General features: G+C 33.6%; 1 long non-coding RNA gene across 1 annotated transcript; it reads right to left on the bottom strand.

Moving 5' to 3' along the window:
- Positions 1–2,801: 2,801 nt before the first annotated feature.
- Positions 2,802–7,825, bottom strand: LOC138705061 (uncharacterized). The gene is made up of 4 exons (XR_011333568.1): positions 7,423–7,825; positions 6,861–6,978; positions 6,276–6,405; positions 2,802–5,188 (listed from the first exon to the last, which is right to left on the bottom strand). It is a non-coding gene; the product is annotated as an uncharacterized lncRNA (long non-coding RNA).
- Positions 7,826–8,407: the final 582 nt, after the last annotated feature.

Here is an 8,407-nt window from a genome sequence, read left to right as displayed (position 1 = left end):
AACTGACACTGAAAAACGCTAAATCTAGCGCGAAAAACGGTGAATTGGCTACACTGCTCGTGAACTTCCCTTTCTGTATTCTTTGACCGTGATATCATCGATTTCTATTTTTGTAATGTTTGGAAGGTTATACCAGGCTGGTATTACCAGCGAATAGGGATTATAAAGAATGGACACTTCGCGTCGGTACCTTTGATGTAGCCGGACTGATTTCAATGACCTTCAAGCCAGCTAAGCGTCAGATTCTGCTTTCTCCCTAGAGTTGGCACTGACATCAAACCAGCTAGCAGTCGACACAGCGGAAATATAACACACATAATTAATACATCTAGGTACATTATGTACTCAAATAAAATAAATTAGATCCATAAAATAATAAATCCTTCATTAACTGCAATGTTTAGACTCTAGAGTTCCTTTATAATGAGAGTTGAGACGTTGGGCCCAACAACAATTAAAATATGTAATGATTTGATAGCGCTGAAAATGGAAAAACAAAACTCTTACGAGAAGTAAAACCATATACTTATATTATATTATTATACAAATATTAAACGAATTCGATACTTAATTTTATAATGTATTATATTATTTTATAATATAATGTATTATATCTGAAATATAAAATATTATTATTACAACTAGTTTGTCACTGAGAAATAAGGAAAAGCTGTTAACTTGAATTTATTTGAAGTAAAGCGTTACTGGATTATGCAATAAAGTAGTCGATTTTTGGATCCTGTGCCTTAACTCTATTTTCAATTATTATCTTAGCGTATGCTCGATTGCACTACCTCTAGCGCTTGAAAGTGGAACTAGCCGCTGGCGCACAGAGAAACAAAACACAGGAAAATTCGCTCAGCGTCCATTCTTTATAATCCCCATTCGCTGGTTATACCACGGTCTACTATATACAGTCACGAAGCTTAATACTTACTAAATATGCAAACGTAAACAGTTTAAATATGCATCAATAGATAGTTGCTCACCACCAGGATCGCTACTATCGCCTCATCACAGGCTCTTTCCCTAGCAGACGATAAAATGTATTGTACTTTCGATATAGTGTTCTTTTGAAAAAGTTAGCACCTTCCGTCCACTATTGAAATATGGAATACATAAGGTTTATATATGATTTTCATAAAATATATGTTATATTCTATAAACTCACCTTCCCGGATCTTTCGGAAGGATAGCTGTAACCTATTTTTCTTACAATTTATAGTACTACAAACGTCTCCTTGTCCCATATTATTATTCAAATTATTCTATTATACCACTCCTATGAAATTAGTGTACGTACGATTGCGTTACTTCGTCTCTTAGGTAATAGATAAATACAATACTCAATTATAGTATTAAAATGCAGACAAATAGAATGTGACGTGTGTCATACATGACATTATGTTTAATTATAATGTATAATTGCGAATATAGGAATATAAGTTAAATATAGTAAACATAACCTATAACATACATATGTCGTGGCAGGGCATTGGAGACCACTAAAATTAGACAGAAGGGGGCAACTGGTACAGTAAACATAACCTATTATTTCAACATATCTAAATATTCGTGAGATGCAACTGAAAATTATTGAATCGTGCATAAATGAATGTACAAGACTTTCGCAATATTTAATCGAAATAAAGGCAGATATCACACATGAAGAGTACAGGGGAAAAAGGGGGGATGTCCACTTTTAAACAATTCTCAGGAAACCAATTTTAAAATGTGAAACTCTATCATTCCGAATATAATACTGAGAATTTAACCAGCAGTTATTCTGTGACTAAGAACTTTCTTCCCCTGTTCTAAGTGTAGAATGAATTCACTTCATATGAAGTATATAAGGGAACGGAAATCTGAATTTTGCCTGAAAGTGGACATCCCCCCTTTTTCCCCTGTACTCTTCACATACGAACAACGTAATTTTCACACCAAAAATAATATTACACATTAACTCGCAAGGAATTGTCTGAAGTGTCCCCTAATCATTTTTTTAAACTTTATTAATGCAATTATACTGTATTCAGAGAAATATATGTTACTCTTTATGCTTTCCAATTAATTTATATAGTTGAAACCATAGACAAATAAATAGAAAGACCCCCAACTCAATGCATTACCTTCGACACGCTATTGACGCCACGTCAAGACACTTGGCGGCAAAACATCGGAACTACATCTCGTTACACATAGCGGCAGAATGCGGAACTACATCCCTTGTTACACGGCCCGATCGGTATTACAGGTATCAGTTATGCCAACATTAGAGCACGATCGGTACTGCAGATATCTATTATACCAACACATACGGGCATTTTTCATATCGCCAAAGGAGTGTGTAATGGTTTATCAGTTTAAATAACATGTTTAACCACAATATTTATATCACATTTTTGTTTTAACATGTGAATATAAATATAATGGTTGAACATGAAACTGAAAACCATTAACACACTCCCTCTTTTAACGCAGTCATTTAACCCTTTTATTAAATTAATTTATCAAATTTGACTAAAAGTTTTTGCATCTTCTAGATCAAATATGTAATTGAGATACAGGATGCGAATAGGATAGGATACTTCTCTCCAAAACACCTTAAGCACTATTTTTAAATAATGTTATGTATCATGTATTGGAAGATAAAAACAAAGATTGACTTTGGAATATTGACTTCGAAGTTATTATTGGTCAGTTATATAATTATAATTCGCTCTTAATTTTTTTATGTCAAACATTAGCTTGAAAATAGTCATAAGATGTTTTGCTGTGACATAGTACAACGCACGTTCATAAACATTTATAAAACACCACTTTATTTGTTTCACACCGTCAAAGCTGAACATCTATTTTTAAAAGTAACTGCCATTAGTTTAATATATGGATATTAAAAATCTAAGTAATCAATAATCACCACTGACAAAGAATACAAAGAAAACTATTTGTCTACAACAGACATAAAATTAACTTAGACTTTTAATAAAAACACCATTAAGAAATACAAGTAAAAAAATTATCTTTCATTCTCTGATGTATAGTTGATTCAAAACACTGAACATATTAGAAAAAGTGCAATACAATTTATTAGAGATAAGTCTATACTTCGCAACATTTCCTAATTTTGAGCTTTGATACTGAGTGTTTGATTTGGTTGTGGCCCCATTGCTCAAAATATGTTGTTGTATTCTAATGCCAGGGGTTTGACAAAGTCATTTGACCTCTTGCACTCCAATATTTTTCGAAGATATTATCATGGCCAGCCACTGAAGCACAGATTTTGAGGTGTTCCGAATCCATTTCTAGGTTTGAGTTGCACAGTGGGTAGTTAGGGGACTGATATATTCAAATTCTATGCAGGTGTTTGTTTGGCCAAACAGTCATGGCCTGTTGTCAATCTAAATGCAGCTACAGACGATTTTCGTGGTAAATCGGGAATTAACTGTGGATTATGATGCAGAGAGTTCCATTTTTTCCCTCGAGATTTGTGTTATCAAATTTTGTTTGTTGAAGTCTAAGTATGTAGATTTAATAAATCTCTTCACAGAGTAATACGTAGATTTAGTAACAGGTCTGTAAGTAGCAGTGCTGCCCTTCTTCGCTATAGCATCAGCATTCTCGTTTCCCAGGATTCCACAATGGAATGGTATCCACTGGAATACAATTCTTTTATTGAGTGATATTAATTGAGAGAGCATTTTAGTTATTTCTGCTGTTTGAGATGAAAGTATGTATTTAGAGACTATTGATAGAATAGCTGCTTTGGAGTCTGACAATATAACTGCATTCTTAAATTTATTGATGTGGCATAGAAGATTCCTGAGACATTCACTTATTACAATGATTTTTCCGTCAAAACTTGTTGTTCCATATCCAAGAGATCTATAAAGTGAGATGAGACAAAATATTGTACCATATTTACTCTCTTCTTAGCTGATGTTATACGACAAGCATTCCATTATAAAAAATTTAGTTGCTTCTGTACCATTAAAGTAGTCCCGCCCAGAAATCAGATTGGGGGATTATTTTGCTGCATAGAATTGGAAAATATCAGTCTCCTAACTGTCCAATGTGCTACTCAAACCAAGAAATGGATTCGGAACACCTCAAAATCTGTGCTTCAGTGGCTGACCATGACAATAATTTTGAAAAATACTGGAGTGCAAGAGGTCAAATGAATTTATTGTCAAATGCCTGGCATTAGAAAACATCAACATATTTACTCTGGTAATGATAATATCTTTGAAAAATATTGTAGTGCAAGAAGTCAAATGACTTTATTGTCAAACGCCTGACATTAGAAAACAACAACATATTTACTCTCTAAAAATTCTAAATAATGCACCCAAATCTCACCAGTTGCAGAAGCTGCAGATTCGTATCGTTGCCACTGGACTTCCTCCTATGCCCTATAGATGACACAACTGAAATGTTCATTGTACTAGTAATTATTATTTGTATTTATATTACTATGTAATGTTAACTTAGGGTCTTAAAGATCGTTAGATTTATCATTGCCCTATATATTACAAAAATTATATTGCTTATAATGTAGAAGTCAAGTACACTACTTTTTTTTTCAGATGAATGAATGAATTCCCCTTATTTTCCTTCAATTAACTGAAGAAATCAACACATTAAACGAAATGAGATAACAATAATAATAATTCATTCTAGTAACGAGGTCATGGAAAGCATGGGGCTCTACCTCCATGCTCCCCAAATGCCTTCTTGGCATGTTACGGGGATACCTTTGCCTTTTACCTTTAATAATAATAATAATAATAATAATAATAATAATAATAATAATAATAATAATAATAATAATAAATGAAGTCCATTACCATACACTTGTCAACAAAATTAAACACAATTTTGTTAAAAGATAAAGACAATGAATGAATCACACAATGAAAGAGAATACAGGTTCAAATTGATGCCACAGTGAAGTGCAATGAATGAAGCAATTATGTTAGGTGGTGAAAAAGGTTAATGTAAGTAGGCTGGTGATGAAGTGGGTCGTAGTTCTTGAGTGGGATACCAAGCATCCCTTGATGGAATGGCCCCTCTTTGTAAGTTATATCTGAAGTCACCGTTATACTGATTACTGCGAAAATGGCTTGCACATATATAGGCCCTTCTGTAAGGATGAGGATTTTCTGCCACAGCAGCCCACATGTGGTACCTGTTACAATAAAAATTCTATTATTATCATAAAAAAATACACAAACCAGGGTTGGTATTAATTTAAATTAATGATTTAATCATGATGTAAATAAAATAATTTTCATTTTATTTACATCAAATAATTGTTACTACTTAAATCACAGATTAAAATTAAATGCACCTAACATGATTAAGATGAGACATTAACTTCCTGAAAAAATATATATAAACGTTTTTACATATGACTGTTCTGCTGCTTCTTAAAACTATTAGCAATATAAATGAGTAGCAAACTTGCATCTCTGCAATGAACAAAATATTTTCTATGGTGAAATATATTTTTCTTCCTATGAATTCATATAAAATTTCACCACAGAAAAATCTTTGTTTATTACAGACATATAATTCTAGCATTTTCTGAAGAAATGGACAGGTTTTGAAAGTTTGCTTCTCATATGTCTTTTCCCAACTCCTAATTAAGGAGCAACAGAACACATGGTACAGGTAGTCAAGCAGAGCCTACTTTCGGAATCACCAACTAATTAAAAACACAGTATGATGTTGAGGATTGAAATGAATAGTTGTAGCTCATAACAATATTCAAAGTAAAAGTTGCACAATGCCAAATGGACTACGTATTTATTCTGAAAACACACAATGCTAAGCTCTTCTGATAAATGTATTTGTAAATATTAATCTCCCTAAATAGTTGAATTCTTTTCTAATGATTAATAAACTGAGCATAATATCTTGCCTAAGTCTAAGCTAATTATTATTATCAATAAGTGCAGGTTATTAGTGCTGTAACTCTTCATGTATTAATAATGAGGCCTATGTGTAAACATAGTAAATTATTTTTGAAGCGATGTTGTTAATTACTTAAAATAACACATTAACAAAATACACAATTATGTAGGAACGAATGCACAAATTAAGTTTAAATGAATTACAAAAGAAGGCAAAAACTCATTTTAATAAACAAATATGAATTTGACAAATAATTCTCACTTAAATTTAAAAATCACTACAGTTTACCAACCCTGACTATTTACTGATGATATATAAGGATATCTTTGCATTGAGCTTATGCTAACGGCATTGCTTACCTTTTAAGCTGTGCTGCATTACTTGGCGCAGGAAATAGGAATAACCAGGTCTTCTCATTACTATCCGATTTCTGACAGTACACTGCAGCACATTCACAGTGTAAAACTCCGCCATTTGTCTTTCTATTAACTGAAACAAACCAGCAGTAGCCTAGTATCATATAATGCATTAATAACACTACATTTCATAGAACAATTGAAGGATTGCAGTATAATCAACGTTTGTGAAATATTCCTGGAAGAATTCTATCCACGAGTCTATAAAAATAATAAATATCTCCGGCAATTTAACTCTTTTTATTTTATCAAAATTATTCCAGTAAAGGTACTACTGTTAACTGTAAAGTCAAATTTCTAAAATATATATTTTCGGGAACAACACTTCTTTACTATTGCGTTTCCAAGCTAAGGTACCCCGCCATCCTTTGGTAACGCAACTGTAAAGAATTACACCGGGAACAATATATTTAGTCGTATCAGATTCTGTCCCACGAATTTTAAGATGTCTGACCAACTTAACTTAGCTATATACAAAAATAAGATGTTCGTTCATACCCAAAGTGTATATTAACTCTGTTAGCTTACCTTCAAAGCTCTTGGCGTAATTGCAGTTAGGCCTAATACACTGTTGTAATTCAACACAGAAGTCAGTTCATCATTTGGTAGTGGTAGAAGGAAGGTAATCGCGTTCTGAAGTTTATCCCTGAAAACAATTACAGATCTCAGTTTAATAAACGTTTAAGATATGATGGAAGAATTCAGTTTAAATTAGAAAACATGACGGTGCAGTTAAGCTGCATCTACACGGTTCAGTTTTTCATGCTCGTACGCACGCAGTCTGGGAAGAATATTGAAAGAATCAAGTTTAAAGCGCATGTTGAATTAAGATACATTAAGATTTTCTATCTACAAGGTACGCCATATTAATATTAAAATACCAAAATACCATGTGATGGAGTGTAAAAACCGATTATAGTTTCACTGACCAAGTTCTGCAGCAGCGAAAGCTAAAATAATATATTAGCCTGCACATTGTGTGCACTTCCGTTATTATTAAATACCAATCTAGCAGGCATTGCTTGAATGTGTGAAGTTGAAAGAAAAGTTGAACCGTGTAGATGTTATCTCAAACATATTTCTTTCTTACCTTTAACGTTGCGAATTATTTCTCGTTGCAGGAAAGCACCAGTAACTTCTCAATTAACTCGATCTGTTCAAATTTCTTCCTTAAGCAGCCATGTTCGTCCATTCCATAATTTATACAAGATTTAAACAGAATAGGAATGCCAACATCCAACAATTGATCAACTGAACAAATGAGGTTAATAGGTCATACACAGTACACTAATATGGCTACTTTGTCCTCGAATGAAAATGCAAATTAGCTATATAGTAATAGTAATAATAATCCGAATATTATAAAACTGACACATTCTGTAAATAATGGATATTAATAATATCTGTTTAAAACTGTCATATTGGCAAAACTTATAACCAAAGAACTTTCGAAACCAAAGAGTTTTGTACTGCTAATTTTACAAACTCTGTGATCGAAAACAGCCAGCGCTGTCCTGACCACATGCGGCAAACTATGGAACATCTATGAGCATCCAACATCTATCATTTGAGTTAAACCCCCCTGGTTAAAACTCCGCCCTTCGTGATCGGGTTACGCGAGTCGCATGGCTTGCCTTACGGCCTGTATTAGATCACGATGGCAGTGATACAGTCTAATTGTTCCTATTACTCACAGCGCTCCAAGCGGCTAGCAATAATCGCGAGAAATGCAACTCGTTGGCAAAAAATCACCCCAAGCTTCGTGACTGTATATAGTAGACTGTGGTTATACTGGTGATTACAGTCGCTAATCGCAAAGACGTTTATAGTTTAACCACTGCCATCATGATCTAATAGATCGTGATGTTTATAGATTACACCAAGGCATTCGACTCCCTGAATAGAAAACTAGTGATCCAAAAAATAAGGACCATGATCGGCACGGAACATCCACTCGTCAGCATAATAGAAGACGCTCTCCAATACAACTACATCGAAATAGACGATGGAGTCAGCCGATCAAAGACCATCATACAGACAAATGGAGTCCTACAGGGCGACCCCATAAGCCCGCT

The sequence above is a fragment of the Periplaneta americana genome, chromosome 8, assembly GCF_040183065.1.
Source record: "Periplaneta americana isolate PAMFEO1 chromosome 8, P.americana_PAMFEO1_priV1, whole genome shotgun sequence".
In the NCBI taxonomy this organism is placed as follows: Eukaryota; Metazoa; Arthropoda; class Insecta; order Blattodea; family Blattidae; genus Periplaneta; species Periplaneta americana.
This window is presented reverse-complemented; position numbering and strand designations above follow the sequence as displayed.